The sequence below is a fragment of the Meriones unguiculatus genome, chromosome 21 (assembly GCF_030254825.1).
Source record: "Meriones unguiculatus strain TT.TT164.6M chromosome 21, Bangor_MerUng_6.1, whole genome shotgun sequence".
NCBI lineage: Eukaryota > Metazoa > Chordata > Mammalia > Rodentia > Muridae > Meriones > Meriones unguiculatus.
This window is the reverse complement of record NC_083368.1, coordinates 58,426,622-58,447,073: the sequence shown is the minus strand read 5'-3', so window position 1 is coordinate 58,447,073 and position 20,452 is coordinate 58,426,622. Positions and strand designations below refer to the sequence as shown.

The window sequence follows — 20,452 nt, the reverse complement described above, 5'->3', positions numbered from 1 at the left end:
TAGACTATCACAGGCTCCATCACATGAGGGTCTAAATGTGTTTGAAAGGAGAGAGCCTAAACTAAACACTAAAGTGTTCTCTGCTCAAACACAATCACCTAAGGAAATGTTTCACCAGGTCAGCCCAGAAAGTATACAGACATTGCTATGGCTGTGATACAGGGGCAGGCTATATCATGAGCTGGCAGCAGAATTTAGCAGCAGCAGCCACATGGCACTAGTTTTGGAATCATTAAAAATGCAAACTTAGAATCAGGCACAGAGTCTGTCTGATCTGCAGTGTGAAAGGGCTACTGAAGCCAGCTAACATGTGGAAGAGTCAGGGTCCCTCCAAAGGAGGCTCTGAAAGGCTAGTGCATGAGGCTATATAAGGTGGCCCCCAGACACTGGCGATACGAGGACCATGCAATGTCTGCCAAGAAGAGCTGACAGGAGGAATGGAGCTAGCCTAGGAGAGAGGCTATGTGTGTTGCAGGCAGCGGAGCTGGAGGAGTGGGGCCATTCAGGTCATTTGGAGCCCAGATAATTATATTACAAGACACAATGGTAGGATTTGGTGTTTGCCCTACTGGATTTGGACTTGCTTTGATCCCTCATTCCTTTCTATGCCCCATCCTTCCTTTTTGGAATGGGAATGTTTACTCAGTGCCATTTAATGTTGGAAGTACATAACTTGCTTATTTTATAGGAATTCACAGTTAAGAGACTTTGTAATTGTTATTAGAAGTGGTTCTCAATTTATGGGTAATGACCACTGTGGGTGTTGAGTGACCTTTTCACAAAGGTTGCATAGCAGACACCCTGCCTATCAGATACTCACATCACGATCCACAGCAGTAGCAAAATCATAGTTACGCAGCAGCAACAAAAATAATTTTATGGTTGGGGATCACCACAACACGAGGAACTGTATTAAAGGGTCACAGCAATAGGGAAGTTGATAACCACTGGACTATGGGGACTTTTGATGTTGGATGCATGCACTTTGCTTTATAAGATGGTCATAAGCCTATGGGGACAAGGCATTGGGTCCTCTGGAACTGGAGTCACAGATGGTTATGAGCCACTGAGTAGGTTCTGGGAACTGAACCTGGGTTCTCCACAATAGCCACAAGTGTTTTTAGCCACTGAGCTATCTCGGCAGCTAAAGAAGAGCCTTTTCAGCTGTATGGGGTACTACTGTTCCCTGGGTAGGAATTCTGAACTGGATAAAATGATAAAGTGAGCTGAGCACTAATGCTCATCTCTTTGCTTTCTGGGTTTAGTGTGACTAGCTGCCTCAGCTTCTCTGCCAGGATTGGTTGTTCCCTTGCACTGTGAGCTAAAATAAATGTTCCTTTGATTTGTTTTTGTTTGTTTATTTTATTTTATTTTTTAATCACAAAAAATTATTTTTTATTTTTTAATCACAGCAAAAGGAAAAGAAACTAAGATATTAGAGAAAGTCCCCAGGAAGATGGAAGCACGAAGTCACCTCTATTGAAAACATTTCTTGAACACTGGGACCTTGCATTACTATCTCAACTCTCAGAACATCCCAGCAAGTAAACTAAGATGCTTGTATGCACCCATGTGTATTGAAAGATCCCGTGTGTATGCATCCTCACCATTACTCCAGCCAAGAGGAGGAGTCTCTGATATATTCCTGAAACTAACAGTTACAAAGCCTTTTTTTTTTTTTTTTTTTTTTTTTTTTTTCCCAGTGCTGGGCTCTTTCTATCATGGCTGCACTCTCCCTAGCCCTGAAATCATTGCTTTAAGTAAAATGTGGTCAAAAAAATAAATAAATAACAAAAGAGATGCAAAAAGGACAGGTGTGATTTTCTTGTTGTTGAGTAAGAAGGTAATTAGTTTGGGGTTGTTTGTTTCTGAAGACAAAGGTATTTCATGCCCAGCAGGGCCTTTGGCCAAGTCACTGGTAAACCTTGCCATGGGCTTCAGGTGTGAAGTTCAGGTCTGTCTTCTCCCAGAAGGTGGCAGCAGCAGCAGCAACAGCAGCAGCAGCAGCAGCAGCAGCAGCAGTAGTGTCAGCTGCTGCGGAAGTAGGGCAGAGTGCATCTGTTTTCTCAGTGGCATTCAAACCTAACATTTCTTGGTTCCAGGGACCACTTTATCCCTTCCTTGGTTTGCTGAGCTTGTTTGGAGCCAGGCACTGGGAGTACAGGAGCTGGCAGAGAATCCTCTTCGTAAGTGCCTAGCTTTTTCTGTAAACATTTGGTCTAGGCTGTGACCTTGAAGCGCGTGTGAAGGAGCTGGCCAAAAGGAAAGAGCTTCAAAAAGAAACAACTTTAACTGAAACTCACAGCCCTATAGGCATGCTCCAGAGAGCGTCATGCAAACAATATTCTTGACCTGGCTCCCAGCCACCAGCCTGCTGCTGACCTTGTCCTTGAACCTGTCAGAGCCCCAATTCTTATCAGTCCATTGTGGACTGAGGCAATCTTCAAGCACCTGCTAATTTTTAGTTTGGAGGGGGTGGGCATAGAGATGTGTGCACGTGTTTATGGAAGCCAGAGGTCAACCTCAAGTATCATCTACTTTGCCTTTTTGAGACATGTTCTCTCACTGACCTGGACCTTACCCAGCAACCCAGAAGGCTTGTCCCTACCTCTCCAGTGCTGGGTTACAAGAGCACTACCACTCCAACTTTTTTACTTGGATACTGGATACTGAACTCAGGTCCTCATGCTTAAAGAGCACTTTATCTAACTGTATAATATCCTTACTCCTAATTTTTAAATTTCACCTTTATTATTTGGATTAAGTAGGGCTGCCCTTCACCGTTGCAGAATTTAAACAAATCTTAGGTATAACAAAGCCCTACTTAGTTCCAAGATAATCCCAGCTAAGCACATGTCCTGGTTTGGCAGATACTGCCAGCCGCATAGGAGGTGGGCAGAAGTCCCAGGAAATGTCTGGGTACCACATAGATATTGGATGAACTGTCAACTGCTGGAAAGTGCTTTTACAAATTGCCACATCCAAATGGAGCTGACAAAATGATATTTCAAAAGAGCAATTAACACTGATTTCCTAGAGTATTATAGAGCCAAAAGGCCCGGGGGCGGGGTTGCAACTGGCTCAGAAAAAGTGTCCCGACCTTCTTGGTTGAAATGGCCAAGGTTAAGGAGCTTTGAGGTCAGACTCTTTCTATGCCCCTCCCCTACCCATACCTTGGTTTTTGTGAAACACCAGACATAACTAGTTTCTCTCATTTCCCCGATTTATCTAGTTGGCTCTAATTCCCTTTCTTTGTTAGTTAAACAAAGTCCATCCATTCATTGAAGTGAGCACTAACCCATCCTGTTCCATGTTGTACCAGGCAGAGAGAATACACCTGACTTATATGAGTCTGTTCAGAAATGGTATATATATATATATATATATATATATATATATATAATAACATATATATGTTATTAGTGGTGATATTGGTGATAGCTGTAAGGCCACACCCAATGTTGTATTTCTTAATGCTGGGTATTGATAAAATAGAGTAGAATCATCTAGAAATAATCCCATAGTTCCATAAAATTGGGGAGTGACTGTGATAGAAAAGTTAGTAATAAAAAATAATTTTGGACGGTTCTACATTAGAGAGGAGAACCCAGAGGGCAAGTCAGGGAACAAAGGGACACAGGATGTTCCAGATGACACAGTATGTCCCAGATAATGGCACATAGCAAAGAGACAGTAATGTGTCTCCAGGTTCTACCATATCCCAGATCAGTCTGAGCTGAAATGATATTCAAGGGAAAAAAAGTACTAGATGTCCCAATGTTGGAATCAAGTTAAATCACTCATACCCTAGGATAACTTGTGGGAGTGGTCCTTTCCTTCTACCCTGTGGGTCTTGAGGATTGAACTCAGGTCATCAAACTTGGCAGTAAGCACCTTTACTGATGAGTCCTCTTGCCAGCCCTTAAATGCTTTTTTTTTTTTTTATAGAAGAATTTATCATACCTACAAGTTTTTCAAATTATTTATTTTCTGGGTGGGATGGTAGGGGAGGGAGGCTTGACAGCAAATGCCTTTATCCAATGAGCCATCTTACCAGCCTCAAATGCAAGCTTTTATAGAAGACTTTATCATGTTAATAAATTTCAAAGCTACTGTGTGTGTGTGTGTGTGTGTGTGTGTGTGTGTGTGTGTGCGCGCGCGCGCGCGCGCGCGCGTGCAGGGGAGGCTTAGCAGTAAATGCTTTTAGCTGCTGAGCTATCTTGCTGGTCCCTGAAAATTGTGATTTATGTTCTTCCTGCATATTTACAAATAATGCTGTAATGACCACTACTCAGCTCCACAACCAACTTAAAGAGATGCCATACTAAACACATACCAGAAGGTCTAGAACCTCTGGTCTCTGTCTTAATTTTGTCCAACTTGAGTTGGGGGTGTGCTGATTTTATAAGACATGTGCTTTGTCTTTGTTTCTTTTATTATTATTATTTGACATAGAGTCTTATTATGTGGTTTTGGTTGGCCTGGAAGTCACTACATTGATGGGAAGGGCTTGTATTCACAGATGCACCTGCCTTCTGCCTCCAAAGTGTTAAGACAAAAGGCTTGTGCCACCGCATCCCACCTATCTCAGTTTCTTTCATCATTGCCATGACAAAATATTTTATTTTAGCTCACAGTTCAAGGCACTATCCTTCACATTGGGAAAGTCAAGAGAGCTGCAGCTGACAGCAGCTGATGGCGTGATCTGTCATCAGGAGTGAGCAGTGAAGGTCTATCTGCTGGTGCTCAGCTCCCTGTGTCCAGATCCAGTAAGGGAATGGTGCTGTGCACCACAGAGTTCTTCCCACAGCCTGACATCCCCACAGGCAAGCTCCAAGGACCATCTCCCAGGGGTTCTAGACTTTCTCAAGTTAACGCCACTAACCATCATACACTTTAAAAAGAAAAAAAAATCCTCCAATATAAACCTTGTGCTTCTCCTTTCTGGTTTTATTTATTTCTTTTTGTTTAATTTTTCCTATTTACTAATTTATGTATTTTCTTATTTTCTTTTTGACAGGGTTTCATTATGTAGCCCAGAAAGGCCGAGAACTCAAGTTCTTCCTGCCTTAGCTTTCTGCACCACCAGGCTTGACCTCATTCATTTATCTCTATGCATGCAAGCTGGAAAGGAGATACAGACAGACAGACAGACAGACAGACAGACGTACCTGCCTGTGTAGGCCAGGCTAGCATCCAACTGTCAATCTTCTTACCTCAGTCTCCCCTGTAACTTTCCATGTCTTCTCTCTTCCTGTCTGACCCTGTCTTTACCTTCTGCCCATCACTACCACTCTAAACTTCTCTTAACCCTTGTCTGTCCCTCAATACTGTGTGCTCCTCTATCCTTTCTGCAGCTGCCACTTCTTTCTCTGTTCTCTTCCCCTGACCCACACTATCCACCTCTTTATCTTATTTCATCATCTTTCCCTCTTGACACTCCTTAACTAGGAAGTATAGGGAGGAATAGGCATTGTCAGACATTTGTAATTTTATTATTCAACAAGATACTTTATTTTAATTTTAAGAGCAGATAAGTACTAAAAATAGGTTTCTCTCTTCAAACACCCCAAAAAAGGGAGAAAGAAAAAAAAACTTGCTCATAGTCAGCTTGCTCCTTAAATACTATTATAATTATTATTATTTTAGTGATTTCCTAGAACTCTATCATGTAGTTCATTGACCCTTGGTTGGAAAGTCCTTTCCAGTCCTTCATAATCGGAGACAGCAGCTGACATCAATGTAAAAAGAGAGAGAAGCTAAAAACAGTTGAGTGTATATGCCCTGAATTGCATATTCAGTTGCAAAATCATCATCATTATTATTGTAATTACAGAGGGAAGGCATTTCAGTAATTGTTCAAAGTGTCTTCTTGAGGAAATAAGTAAATCAGGAACAGTTGTCACGAGCTAATCTGCAATAATGATCCCTGTATGTGCATCTTCAGGATTCATAACAATCTACAATAATAATTTTGTGCTTTTGTCCCTGAACAACCTAAAAAAAATAACAAACCTATGATCCGCTCTGATATCTCTCTTGGTAGTTCACTTGTATTTTTAAGCAGCATCCTTGAATAACTTTACAGTCATAAACTGCCAAACAAAAATTGCATCACCAATTTAATAACAAACAATGGTGGGCAGCCTGGCATCCATCCACCTGTAGCAGGATGGCCACAACCCCAGGTTCCTAAGCCAAGTGGAAGCCAGGTAGACAGCTCAGCAGACAACTGATACAGGTTAGGGAGAAACATCCACCAAGGCAGACATGATTGACTGACTTGAAAATTACAAACAGGGACTGTGAAGGCCTTGTTTTCGGCTTCCTTGTGAAATCAGCCCTAAGTGTTTTAGATTTTGCTCCTCCAAACATCCAGCTGTGAAATGACTAATAGAAATTAAGTTACGTTGCATCGGGAACTAAATGTGCCAATTTACTGAGAACAGAGAAATGTCCCAATAGAGGCCATCCTCTCAGAGTCAGACCTATAAGAGATGGTGCAGAGAAACTACTGAACTAGACTGCTCTGTAGGCAGAAAGAAAGATTTATTGGGGATCAAACTGCCAAGGCAAAGAGAAGAGCAAAACGGTGGAAAAAGCAAGCAATTATATATGACAGTCAGCAGGGTAGGGCTGTCTAGATTGACCCAGAACTAGATGACCCTGCCTGAGGTAGCTGACCTTTCAGGGAAGATTTTAGGACAAGGTTCCTGATAAACAGAAACCTTCTTGAGAGATCTGCTTTTCCAGTGAACAGAAACCTTTAGGCTTGCTCACATTCCTTCTGTTCACCTGGCCAGAACCCTTCTGCCACCAACACTCCCATTTTTGGGGAGAGAGGCTGTGGACCTGACAATACCATGGGTCCTTGAAAGAATGCCAGCCAAGCACAGTCATGGTGCATTTACAAAGAGCAAGAATCATCTAGGCGCCTTTTCAAAATTTTCTCTTATCTCAGTACCTTTGAGTTATGGTTATATCTAATTTCACGTTCTTGAAGAAAGTCCAGAGTAAGGGAAAGAAACAGGATAAACAAAATTTCTCATCACATCGCTTTTCTCTTGTTGGGCCACTTAGGCTTTCAAATCTGAGACTTGCTGAAGGCTGGGCATGAGCCAGGCAAGAAGGGTGAATGACCTCAAGGTGCTTGAGGAACTTACCAGCTGCTCTGCTGCAGTCTTCTTAGGCACTCAGAATCATCTTCCTCATTACAATGGCTCAGTACACTTCCATAGTAGCACTCCCAGCTAAAAGCAATTTAACCAACATGCAACCCTCATCTTGCTTCAGTAGTTCAGACATCTCCTACAAAAGCATCAGAAGGGGCATTGATTGGCATTTTGAAAGTTGTTTTGAGGTATATTTTACATATTTTTAATTGTAAAAGTAAGACATGACAATGATTAACATAAATAGAAACTTCAAAATACTTTTGTATAGAAAGCAAAAAATATCCTTCTTGCCTTTATCATGGGTTAAACACTGAGAACTAATTCTTGGCTTATGTTATTCCATTTAAGGATACAGAATGCATACAAGGCTTCTATGCAGAGTAAATTATATAATTTACAGTATGCTGTATGATGTATTTAATAACATATTGGCAGAACTCCATGTTAGCAAATGGAGATCTTTCAGTCACTAGATATGCCATAAATCCAGCATTCCTAATTAATATATATTTAAATTCTTCCACTATCATTATCATAAACAATGCTTCCATGAATAACCTCACATTCCTGTCTTTAGAAACCTGTATTGTGACTTTATCCATAGAATAAATTACTTAAAGAAGTTGCTGGATCATAATATATGTACATTTAAAATGGGAATGACAGCATTCCCTTCCCCAGCATGTGCAAGCCCTAGGTTCCAGCAGCATGCACACCATGAAACTCTTCCAAATTGTCACCTCCCCACTGTCCTGCTTTAATGCCCACCAGCAGCATGCACTTACTATAACCACAAAAGACCACATTTTATTGAACTTTAAACATCTGTTACTCATAGAAACACGGACATGTTGTTATGATTTGCATTTCTGTAAGCACTTATGAAGGTGAATGGTTTTTTTCCAAGTTATCTTAGCCATTCCTACTTTTTGTTTGTTTTCGTTGTTATTTTGTGAGACAAGCTCTCACTGTGTAGCCCTGGCTAGCCTGGTCTACCTCCCCTAGTGCTGGGATTAAATGTATGTTCCCCCACACCCAACAGCATTCTTAATTTTAGTATGTGAAGTATTTGTTCACATTCTTTGCCCATTTTTCTGTTTGTTTGTTTTTTTTTATAAAATTACAAAATTAAGACCTTCTTGTATAATGCATAAGCACTTTTTCTGTTGGATTGCAAACAATTTCTCCTCCATTTGTCTTTGGCTCTATGTACAGCATTTTTCTGCTGCTGCTCTTGTTGCCATCATCTTCATTTTCACCATATAAAAGTTTAAAATGTTTTACACAAATTCATTTATCAGCATTTTCCTTTTTGGCTTCTGAATTTGCTTGTGTTTTATATGTTATGCCTTGTAGTTATATGTATGTCTTATGCAGTATATTTGAATTTGAATTCTGTTGTGTCACATGGTACAAATTAAGAAATTATTCTGAGTATAATGGCATATGTCAGTAATTCCAGCATGGAAGTGGCTAAGGCAGGAGAACTGCTGTGAATTCAAGGCCAATGTGGGCTACGTAACAGGATCCTGTCTCCAGAAATATAGGGCTGGGGCAATGGCGCAATTGGTACAGTGCCTGCTGCAAAAGCATGAGAACCTCAGCCACATAAAAAAGCTGGAAGTGACCAGACACATTAAATTGGTTAGAAGAAAAAGTGTGGAAGACCCTAGAACTCATTGGCACAGGAGACTACTTCCTGAACAGAACACCAACAGCACAGGCTCTAAGATCAACAATCAACAAATGGGACCTCATGAAACTGAAAAGCTTCTGTAAAGCAAAAGACACTGTTGTCCAAACAGGACAACAGCCTACAGACTGGGAAAGGATCTTCACCAACCCTATATCTGACAAAGGGCTAATATCTAGCATATATAAAGAACTCAAGTAATCCAATTAAAAAATGGGGTATGGAGCTAAACAGAACTCTCTGTAGAGGAATGGAGAATGGCAGAGAAACACTTGAAGAAGTGCTCAACATCCTTAGCCATCAGGGAGATGCAAATCAAAATGACCCTGAGATTTCACCTTACACCCATCAGAATGGCTAAGATCAAAAACTTAAGTGACAACACATGCTGGAGAGGTTGTGGAGAAAGGGGAACCCTCCTTCCTCCATTGCTGGTGGGAATGTAAACTTCTACAACCACTTTGGAAATCAATCTGGCAATTTCTCAGACAATTAGGAATAGTGCTTCCTCAAGATCCAGCTATACCACTCCTAGGCATATATCCAAAATATGATCAAGTACACAACAAGGACATGTTTGTAGCAGCTTTATTCATAATAGCCAGAACCTGGAAACAACCCAGATGTCCCTCAACTGAGGAATGGATACAGAAATTGTGGTACATTTACACAATGGAATACTACTCAGCAATTAAAAACAAGGAAATCATGAAATTCGCAGGCAAGTGGGGGGACCTAGAAAAGATCATCCTGAGTGAGGTATCCCAGAAGCAGAAAGACATACATGGTATATACTCACTTATAAGTGGATACTAGACCTATAAGATAGGATAAACATACTAAAATCTGTACACCTAAAGAAGCTAAACAAGAAGGAGGACCCAGGGTAAGAAGATCAATTCTTACTTAGAAAGACAAGGATGGACATTGGAAGTAGGAGAAAATGAGAAGCAGGATAGGAGCCTACCATAGAGGGCCTCTGAAAGACTCTACATAGCAGTGTATCAAAACAGATGCTGAGACTTATAACCAAACCTTGGGCAGAGTGGAGGGAATTATATGAAAGAAGAGAGAGTAAGACCTGCAGAGAACAGGAGCTCCACAAGGACCAAATATATCTGGGCACAGAGGCTTGTCTGAGACTGATTCTCCAACCAGGGACCGTGCATGGATATAAACTAGAACCCCTGCTCGGACATAGCCCATGGCAGCTCAGTATCCAACTGCCTTCCCTAATAAGGGGAACAGGGACTGTCTCTAGCATGAACTCTGCAGCTAGCTCTTTGACCTCCCCAGTCCCCGTGGGAGGAGCAGCCTAGCTAGGCCACAGAGGAGGACACTGCAGCCAGTCCTTGTGAGACCTGATAAGCTAGGGTCAGATGGAAGGGGAGGAGGACCTTCCCTATCAGTGGACTTAGAGAGGGACAGGGAGGAGATGAGGGAGGGAGGGTGAGATTGGGAGGGAATAAAGGAGGGAGCTACAGCTGGAATACAAAGTAAATAAACTGTAATTAATATTAAAAAATAAAAATTTAATATTTAAAAAAACATCTGTAACTTGAGCACAAGGGGGATGGAGACAGGCAGATCTCTGCAGTTTATAGTCAGCCAATCTAACCAACCAGTGAACCCAAGTTCAGTGAGAGACCCTGCCTCAAAAAGATAAATGGAAGTCATCAAAGAAGACATTAGGTTCTGGCATGCCTGTTTATACATACCAACCCACTCCTCCCCAACATGCATACATGCACACACAAACACAAGCACACACATGCATATACATATACACATACAAGCAAGAAATTAGGTTTTATTGTGGAAAGAATAGATTTACAAAGCTAGTATCATTAAGAGAAGTGAAGATACAGAGACTCCAACCTCCATTGTTCCTTGGGCAACTGTATGGCCAGAGAATGGTTCATGTCCCATCTAAAGGACCCTTGTCTTTCTTTTTTATATGCACAGAAATAAGAGCCACCTCCTCAGAGAAAGGGATAATCAGATTATGTTGGTCCCAGACAGCCTGGATTTTGGTGCCTGTTTACCAGAGTTGTCTGGAACGCCCACAGATGCTGCCCAGTGCTAGGTTCAGAGGCAGCACGGAGGCAGAAAGCAGGAAGAGACCAGGGTCTGACCTCAATAGATGAGCTGACGCAGCTGTGGGGCTCTGAGGCCTAGACTTTTGATGGGACAGTGAGCCAGTGACCTCATGAGTTTGTGCAGTTCCAAGGTATACATACCCATCCCCAGACCATTCCTTGTCTCATTTCAGCCCCATCCACATGGTTGGAGCTAGCTCATTGTCCAGGCAAGTCTAAAGGGGGCCTCAGATTCACTTAAAGCAGCCTGTGCCTAATGTATTAGGTAATAAGGAACCGGAAGAAGGGATGAGTCCCCTGACCCCAGCTTTTTGTTTTGAAGGTTTAAAAACCTACAAAAGTTTGAAGAAATACAGTTAATTACCTTACATTTTCATCTCTCTTCAGCTACTGTTTATATATTTTTCACCTTGACTTTATCTCCTCATATGACTAGACATGTTTTCCACTGAAGCATTTGAAAATAAGTTGAATATTAAAATGTTTAACTGACAGCTCACTTAAAATAATCTAGCATACACCTTCAAAGAATAAGGGCATTCAATATGACTATAATACCATTTCAGACTTGGGAAAATTAGCAATGATTTAATAAAATCTTAAAGCTCATATTGAACTTTCTACAACTGTCTAAATGCCTTATATAAGAATTTCCCCCTTTGTCTCAAAGATTAATGTGTGTCCTTTTTTCTCTCTTTTCTTTCCTCCTCCTGCTTCTTCCTCTTTCCTTTCTTCCTCCTCCTCTTTCTTCTTCTTCTTGTGTGCTTGCTTTCTCCTTTTGACAAGGTCTCACACAGCCCACTGTGAACCCTTTGAGTAGCCAAGGATGACCTGGAACTCCTGATCCTCCTACTTCTACATCCTGAGTGTTTTACAGTTTACATCCTGCTGGGGATGGAAGCCAGGGTTTGGTCAGGCAAGCAGTAAACCAAATGAGTTAGATCCCTGGCCCCTGGTCTGAGATTTTAGCATTGCATTTGATTCTTTCCTCTAGTCCAGTGTCCCAAGATTGATATTTAACAATACACAGATATTTATTATGAGGTACTTCTGGCATTGCATTAATTCATTTTCTGTTACGATAACAAGATACATGATGTTGGATAGTTTATAATTAAGTTTATTTGATTCATAGTTTTGGAGGCTAAAAGTCCATGATCAAAATGATCATATCTGTTTGGGCTTTGACAAAAAGATTCTTGGTTGCATTCCAATATGGCAGAGAAACAAAAAAGAATTCAGCATGCAGAAAGGCTGAATCACTTGGTTCTTGTAACAACCCATACTTAGGAGAACTGAGTTCCTACAAGAACTATGTTAATCCCAAGAGCAGGGCTGTTAGTGAGTTAACCACCTGTCAGTAGGCAGGACCTCTAAAAAGTTCTCCACCTCCAACACTGCCACACTGAACACTAAGTTTAGCTCAGGAAGCTTTCACTGATAAAATGCATCCAATTGAAAGAAGGCATGTAATGTCTACTGCCAACAATAGCTGCTGGATGTCCAATACTTCCCTGGCTCTCAGAAGAAAGACTTACCTGGTCTAAAAAGCCAAATGATGACAAGAATTGAAAAGCCCAGTTGTATCCTGTCTAACCAGTCTTCCCACTCTGTTTTACAGGACACTGACCCTGCTTTGCATCTAGGCCAGCTGTTATTAACTGTCCTATGTTGTAAATTCTTCTGTTTCCTCTTGACTAGTTTCCACTTACTCTGATATCAAGGATATAATGTATGTGTCTGTAACAGTTATCTGTTGCTACATAACAAACTGCTCCCTAAAATTCAGTGACATGATATTAAGAACCGTTGTCTATACCATTCTGTGATGTAAGCTGTGCTCTGTTATCTCTGATTCTCTCTGGCATCTCAAGTGTATTTGCTACTTTTTTGCTGTTGTCAGGAAACCACTTGAGTGAGGAAGGGCTTAGAGGCTCACAGTTTAAAGGGATGTGGGGAAAAAAAAAAACAGGGTGCCAGATAGCTCCATAATGGCACCTGCTGTGTGCAGCTGGGGCTACTTACTGCCTCACATCTTGACGGGATGGAAAGCAGGGGACAGACAGGAGATGTGCTTGGGATCTAGAGCCTCAAGGCCTCTCCATAGTTGTCCACTTCCTCTAGGCAGGCTATACCTTCCAAAATAGTGCTACCTGATGGGCAGCCAGTGTCCAAACACATGAGCCTGTGGTGGACACAGCTTACCATAAAAGGTGACACCCATCAGGACTGGCATGACCAAAGGTACATGGAAGCTCTCTTGAGCCTTGGCTTAGACTTGGTTCTGTCATTTCAGCAGTATTATGTTGGCAAAAGTAAGTAACAAGGGACCCGCGAAATGGCTCAGGGGATACAGGCACATTTCACCCAGCTTGACAAGCTGAGTTCAATACCTAGGACCCACATGGTGGAAGGAAAGAACCAATACCCACAAGTTGTCCTATGACCTCCACACACATACTGTGGCATGTGCACACACACACGCACACACACACACACACACAAATAAATGTAAGTTTTAAAGTTCTTTGTTAAAAAAAAAAGCAAGTAGCAAAGCCAGATTAGACTCCAATTGTAAGGAAATAAATTCTACCTTCCTACTGTAGTCAGCCTACCAAATAAAAGTGATAGTGTGTCTTTCCTACGGCATCTTACCAGAGGGATGCAGCATTAAGGAGGCCCACTCTTGGTGATGTGAAGTTTAGTGGAAACTGACAAATCTCCCCTCTGAGTGCTCCACTTTTCATACATGCAAGGTGCTACTTGGGTGCACTGAGTCAATCTGTTCTTCATTAGATTGACTTCCTAGGCTATGGTAACACAGCACCCACAGATTGGGTGGTTATGACTATAAACATCTATTGTCTAGAGATTGGAAACAGGAAGACAATGTGCGGGCAGAGCCATGCTCCCTGTCAATCCCGTGGTGAGAAATTCTTGCCTTTCCAGCTTCTGGTAGCCAGGGACACACCAAGGCTCACAGTGCAGCACTTCAATTCAGCATCCATGGCATCCTCCTTGTATGTCTGTATCCTCGTGCAGTCTATAAGAACACCAATTGTGTTGAAGTAGGAACCTATCCTCTAGCAGAACCTCAATAGAACCTGACTAAATTAGACCTGCAATAGCTCTGTATATTATAGGATAATAAGGAATAGGAAGGACTTTGACATTTTTTTTCTGTTTCAGTTATAATCCAAACCCTAACGCCTATCAACTGTCTCTCAACGGTGTCATCAATGACTGATGATTCCTGCTTGATTTAGTTATTAACTTGTGGATTGTGTGTGTGTGTGTTTATGTAGGGGTGCATGTGTATATGTGGGTGTGGAAACCAGAGGTTGTAGGGTATCTTCCTTAATTGCTCTCCCCCTTACTTTTTTTTTAATTAAAAAAAATTACGTGTATAAGTATTTTGTTTGAGTGGATGTATGCATGTCTCCTGTCCAAGGAGGCCAAAAGAGAGTAGAGGATCCTGTAGAACTGAAGTTACAGTGAGTTGTGAGCTACCATGTGGGTGCTGGGAACTGAACTCAGGTCCTCTGAAAAAGCAGCAAAACTCTTAACTGCTGAACCATCTCTCCAGCCCTTCAAAGTCCTTTTTAAGACAGGACTCCCACTGAACCTACAGCTCACTGATTCTTCTAGACTGACTGTCCAGCAAGCCCCGGAGATCATATCATGTCTGCCTTTCCAGGGCTGGGATTGCAGGTATATACTGCGTCTGCCTTTCCAGGGCTGGGATTGCAGGTATATACTGTGTCTGCCTTCCCAGAGCTGGGATTGCAGGCATACACTGCCATGCCAGCCTTTTCATATGAGCTCTTGAGGGTCAAATTCAAGCTTGTATGACAAGCATTTTACCATGTGAGCCACCTTGCCAGGCCAGCAATGTTTTTGTTCCAAGCTTCATTACATCTTCAGAATTTATTAGCTGTTATTTTTCTGTAAAGGAGGTTTATTCTGATGTCCTAGCCCTGCTTTTCTTCCCCCCTCATTAAAAAAAATTACTTAAATGATCATATTTGTATGCAATCAGTTTTCTTTTAGGTGCCGGACATTGAACCCAGGTCAATGCTAGGCAAGGACTCTATTATAGGCTGTATCCCAAACCCTGTATCTTATATGGTCAGACAAAAAAAATATTTTCATGGTGAAATTCTCCATACTTGAAAATTAAAGTCCTTAAGGTCAACTCATAACCAAGGATTTCAACTTTTTTAAAAGTTAGATTTTCAACATGATTATTCCAGCTCACCCACCTCTACAGAACCTATTTCTGTCATCCACCATGTCAGGGCTCCTTTTCCCTCCCCAGAGAGGAAATTTCATGATTGTTCCCCAGAGGAAAAGACTCATTATCATTCCAGTACAGCCATGGTGAATTCTTTCATTTGCCGAGAATTCTGCTTTACATACATTTAATTGTCACAGAAACTCTGTACATAAACAGTGTGATTACATATCATAAAGGAAAAGTTAGAGGCTTAAAAGGAGATACTAAAAAAACATAGCCTTTGGGAAAGTCTGCTTTGAATCCTGGCTCTATATCAACTATTTGATTCAGGATCTGGGGACTCTATATACTTTATTTACTTATCTGTCCCATGCTGAAGCTGAGCAATTGACCTCATATGTTGAACATACGTTGACCTAGATGCTGTTAGTTCTGTATATATCCTGATGATAGGCTATAATTCCTGAGTCATGATAGATAATGATAATTCATAGTGCACTGAGTCCTAAGGCAATTAATCAGATAATCTGACCTATGTTGTGGCTGATGTTTAACTTTAGAGATCCCTGGGGAACAAAGATGTTGGCGGTCAATTCCTTGAGCAGTGTTGTAGGCGGGCGATCATGACCATTCCACTTCTGAGAACTCTTTGGAGAAGTCCTTTAGCACTTCATATACCTATCAGGAAGCCCTTTGGACATTAGTCTCCAAGCAGACTCCAACTTTGTTCACCCCAAAACAGTGTGATCACTCCTTACACAAATAACAAAGGGATGAGTTCTAAGAGAGTATAGGTAGTTTTCACCCTTATGAGACTGTCACAGAGTCGGCTTATACAAGAGAGGATGGCTGCTATGTCACCAAACCATATAACTATGGTTCATTATTATACATGCATTCCACTTAAATATATTTATTATTTTTATTTGTTTTATTTGTGTGTGTGTGTGTATGAGAGAGAGAGAGAGAGAGAGAGAGAGAGAGAGAAAGTTTCTGTGTACCATGTGTGTGCAGGTGCTCATGGAAGCCAGAGAGCATCAGATTTTCTGGACTCAAAGTTTGTGTGACTTGTCTGAGGTTTGTGCTATGCAACATCATGCTTTTAACCACTAAGCCATCTTGCCTAATTTATTTCACTTTTAACCCATATATTACTAGGATTTTTTTTGTTGTTTTTTCAAGACAGGGTTTCTCTGTGTAGCATTGGCTGTCCTGGACTCACTTTGTAGACCAGGGTGGCCTCGAACTCACAGAGATCTGCCTACCTCTGTCTTTCCGAGTGTGGTGGTCCATGTCTTTAATCTCAGCACTTGGGAGGCAGATTGGGTTGCTGTGAGTTCAATGTCAGCCTGGTCTACATAGTGATTTCCAGGTCAGCCAAGGATCGATAATAAGACCCTGTCTATAAAATAGAGGGGGAGTAGAGGAATGATATTGGAGCAAAAAATTGGATATGTTTAATAATTAGCATGTATACTGCATCACTTTTTAAAGTCTTAGGATTGGAAAGGTAGCTCAGTGTTTAGTGACACATACTCCTCTTTCAGAAGATCCAGGTTGGATTCCCACAATTCACATCCAGTGTTTCACAACTGACTGTAACTCCAGAGAGCCAACCCCCCCCCCTTCTGGCCTCTGTGGACACCTACATACAAATGTATGCATGTGTACACACACCTACACAGGCACACACTTATACAGGTTTTTAAAAATATTTAAAAATTTACAAGGAATTTTTCCTTTTGTGGCCCTAGCTCCACTGTGTATCGTTTGTGCCTAAGAATCTTCCTACTCTGAATGGGGAAAAGTTAAAAGAGCAAATGGAATGCTTCAGATATATTCTGTCTACTGTATACCAATGGGGATGGCTTAACATGCTGCTTCCTCAGGGCCTGGTGTGTCCCTGAAGGGACCGACCAGCTTTTGTGGGACTCCATAACTGCATGACCTCAGGGAGGTACTTGCCCTTGAAAATAATTGAAGGACTCAAGCAAGAAAACCTCATCCTCTTAGACAATCAGGAATAGCACAGGAGAGTTTGTCTGAAGAAGAGAATATTGGTGAAGTTACACAGTCATCTAAGAATATGATTAAGAGGCCCAGAAGCTATGGTTTATTTAGCATCTACTGTATATTGAGCATCAGGCAAATGCTTACAGCATGAACTGACTATTATGACCATCTACACGTAAAGGGCAAGGATATTAAGGCTTAGAGAGGGTGAGTAAACTAACTGCCCAGTGCACGCACAGGTGACATAACTTTGCCTGGCTCCAGAACCCATGTTCCTACCTCATTAGTCAATGCTGACTAAAATTAATCAGATATGGAATATGAATCGTTATTGCTTTTGCAGCCCTCAAAAGTCTGTCTTCCTGGAGTGTTTCCCATTCTGAATTTCTAGTACCTGTTGAAACACAACTGCATTTCCTACCCCAACCTTCTTTGCCAGAGTATCAGGCACATCTTAGGTGCTCATGAGAATCCATTTCTACTATCTCCCAAATTTTCAGTTGCTTATTCTGTCTGGCCATGAGTTGTTCCATTTGTAGCCCATATAGTCCTACAACCCAGAGCTGCTTCACACACACACACACACACACACACACACACACACACACACACACCCCGCTCCTCTCTTACTGAGTGACCAGGCTCAGCAGGTACTGATGATACAAGTTTCTAGCTTCTCTGTGTGCTTCAACCAAGGTTAAAAGCTGTGCTACAGAGTATTGGTTGTAGCTGCTAAGAAGCTAACAGAGGCAACAGGTGATATGACCCAACATGAGAGAAAAGTGATTCCCAGTGTAATGAACTTTGATCACTGGGAAAGAGGAGAGGTGAAGGCCCTAGTAAGATGGATTCCTCATTTCTCTTCCTCCCAAGAAATTACCTGAGGCCTGGTTTCATCCTCCAGCACAGTGCTATTCTGCAAAGCCACTCATGCAGGCATTCCATCTTTCTATGGATTACTCAAGCACCGTCTGGCAGAACGCCTTGTCTTCTTGCTTCCCTTTTCCTCTCATACTCACTGCTCCTGTGTTGCATCTCCTAAATAAAACATTGGCTTAATGTGTTAGTTTGAGTTCTATTTTTCTAGGAAACATAAACTAAAGTATCCAAGTTCAGTTTCTCTTCATAGGACCACTGCTTCTTGGATTCTCTTGAGTGTGTTCCAAAATATAATAGCTGATAATAATGTCATTCACACACACACAGACATACACACACAAAATAAAAATAAATATTAAAAATTATACTGTCATTGTCAGTACACCTAGTGGTATTTGTGTATTTCCCTTAAAAATGTATAGTTTGTTTGAAAAGAAAACTATTCAAAGAGTCCTTGGTGCTAAAACAAACAAACAAACAAACAAACAAACAAACAATTCAAAGCCAGAAACTCACAACTGGCCTTGCTCTTGCATGCTTCATTTCCTGAGAGTCTCACAGGAACCTTCCCTTGTCCAGGTTTGGGCCCCCACTCTTCTCACTCAGTCTATTATACTCTTTCTGTGCTCACACTGACTATTGTCATCAAGTGAGTAGTCATAAGACTGATTTTATCTTGCTCCCCGTGTTAAAAAACCTTTAGTAATTTTTCACTGTTCAGAAAACGATGCCCAGAGATCCTTCTAGAACTGTCTTCTGATGACTGTAACAATAGCAAAAACCTGGTACCCAAAGTGCTCTGTAAACTGTTGACCAAGCTGGACCCCTCTGAGGAAAAAGGTATGAAATATAACTAGAGGGAGTCGGTTGTCATGCTCAAAGCTAAACATTACACAGAAGATGATAGCTACAGTCAGGTGGCAGCAGACACCAGGGAAGCAGCAGACAGCACTGGGTAATAAAAGCTGAGAGGTAGAAAAAAAAAATAGAAAGTGCCATGGAGCAAGGCCAGCAATGGTAAGACAGCAAGACATCAGCAGGGTACAGAAACAGCACTTCATTATGGAATGGCCCAGGGGGCAGCTGAGTTGCATGCCAGATCTGATCCCACTGGGCATTGATTCCACTTAGTTTGTGGTATCCTCAGTTTAGCTCTGTTCTAGAAATGGAAATGCCCCTTGAGATTTCTACTAACCTGGATCATGGCAAGAACCTGAAGACATAATCAACTGATGCTTTGAAAATAGGTAGTTAAGACGTATCTACAGGACATAGGCTGAATTAAAGGTACTTAGGCACTCACAGACTAGAAAGGGAAGTGAAAGCCCAAAAGAACAAGAACTACGGAGGAACATGGCTACATAGCATGGAAGTAACAGATGATCAGAGATAGCCCAGGGCAGAGAAGAGTATGGTGGCTCCCTGTCTCTCCATAATCTCCAGAACCCAAGGGTACATAATGTAGTCCATGATAAAAGCTGTGCTTTCAGTTAAGGGTCATGAGAAGAAAGGCTAACCCCACCTTCTGGGTGGGTCCTCAGTGCAGTCACACACATTGTTGCAGGGGAGTAGCAGGCAGAGTTTTACAACAGTAAAGGAGGAGTTGATGTGAACACAGAAACAGATTGGATTAGAGTGGCCACGAGCCAAGGAAAGCCCGAGGCTATCAGTAACTACATGCAGCAAGAGACAGATTATCCCCCTTTCCAAGCCTCAAGGGACTCTGACCCTGCCCAAACCTTCATTTCAGACTTATGGCCTCTAGAACTGTGAGAAATAAAATTCTATTGTTTTAAGGCAACCAGTCTGTGATAATTTGTTACAGCAGTCACAAGAAACCAGCAGAGGCCAAATGGACAATAAGCAGCACAGAGTCTGCTCATCTCAAATGGCACAATGGTATCCACAATCTGGCTGGACACTGCCTTACCTACCTCTTATATCCCATTTAGAAGTTCTGCTGGGACCCGTCACATAATTCACATCACAGGCTCCCAAGTCACAGTTGCTTTCATTTGCAAATGTCTTTTCTTTGAGATAAGCATAGGACCTTCTCCAGGAGGAGAACCTGTCTATCACACCTTGGGAGCCCATGAAACTCCTCACACATTTCCTTAAGCAGAGTAATTGGTAAATGAGAAAGAAGGCTTCCATCTGCCCATCTGTAAATGGAAAGTAACAATCACTAACTTGCCTCTCTGAGGTAATGATGACGGTGTTTTCTAAAAACAATTCCTGTACCTGTAACAGAAATGATATATCTGAAACACTTACTCCTTAGGAAAAAAAAATTCCTTAGGGAAAAAAATACATTTTGTTTTAGCAAGCCCTCTATTCTACGTTGAACTAAAAACTG

General features: G+C 41.6%; 1 protein-coding gene across 17 annotated transcripts in view; it reads right to left on the bottom strand.

The window, feature by feature from the left end:
• The window catches only part of Mkln1 (muskelin 1), a 284,064-nt gene that overhangs the window by 121,650 nt on the left and 141,962 nt on the right, over window positions 1–20,452 (bottom strand). For all 17 annotated transcript variants that reach the window (XM_060374098.1, XM_060374106.1, XM_060374099.1 and 14 more), the window contains one exon: window positions 7,164–7,308. The gene's annotated coding sequence lies outside the window, so the exon portion shown is untranslated. The remainder of the gene's footprint in view (window positions 1–7,163; window positions 7,309–20,452) is intronic.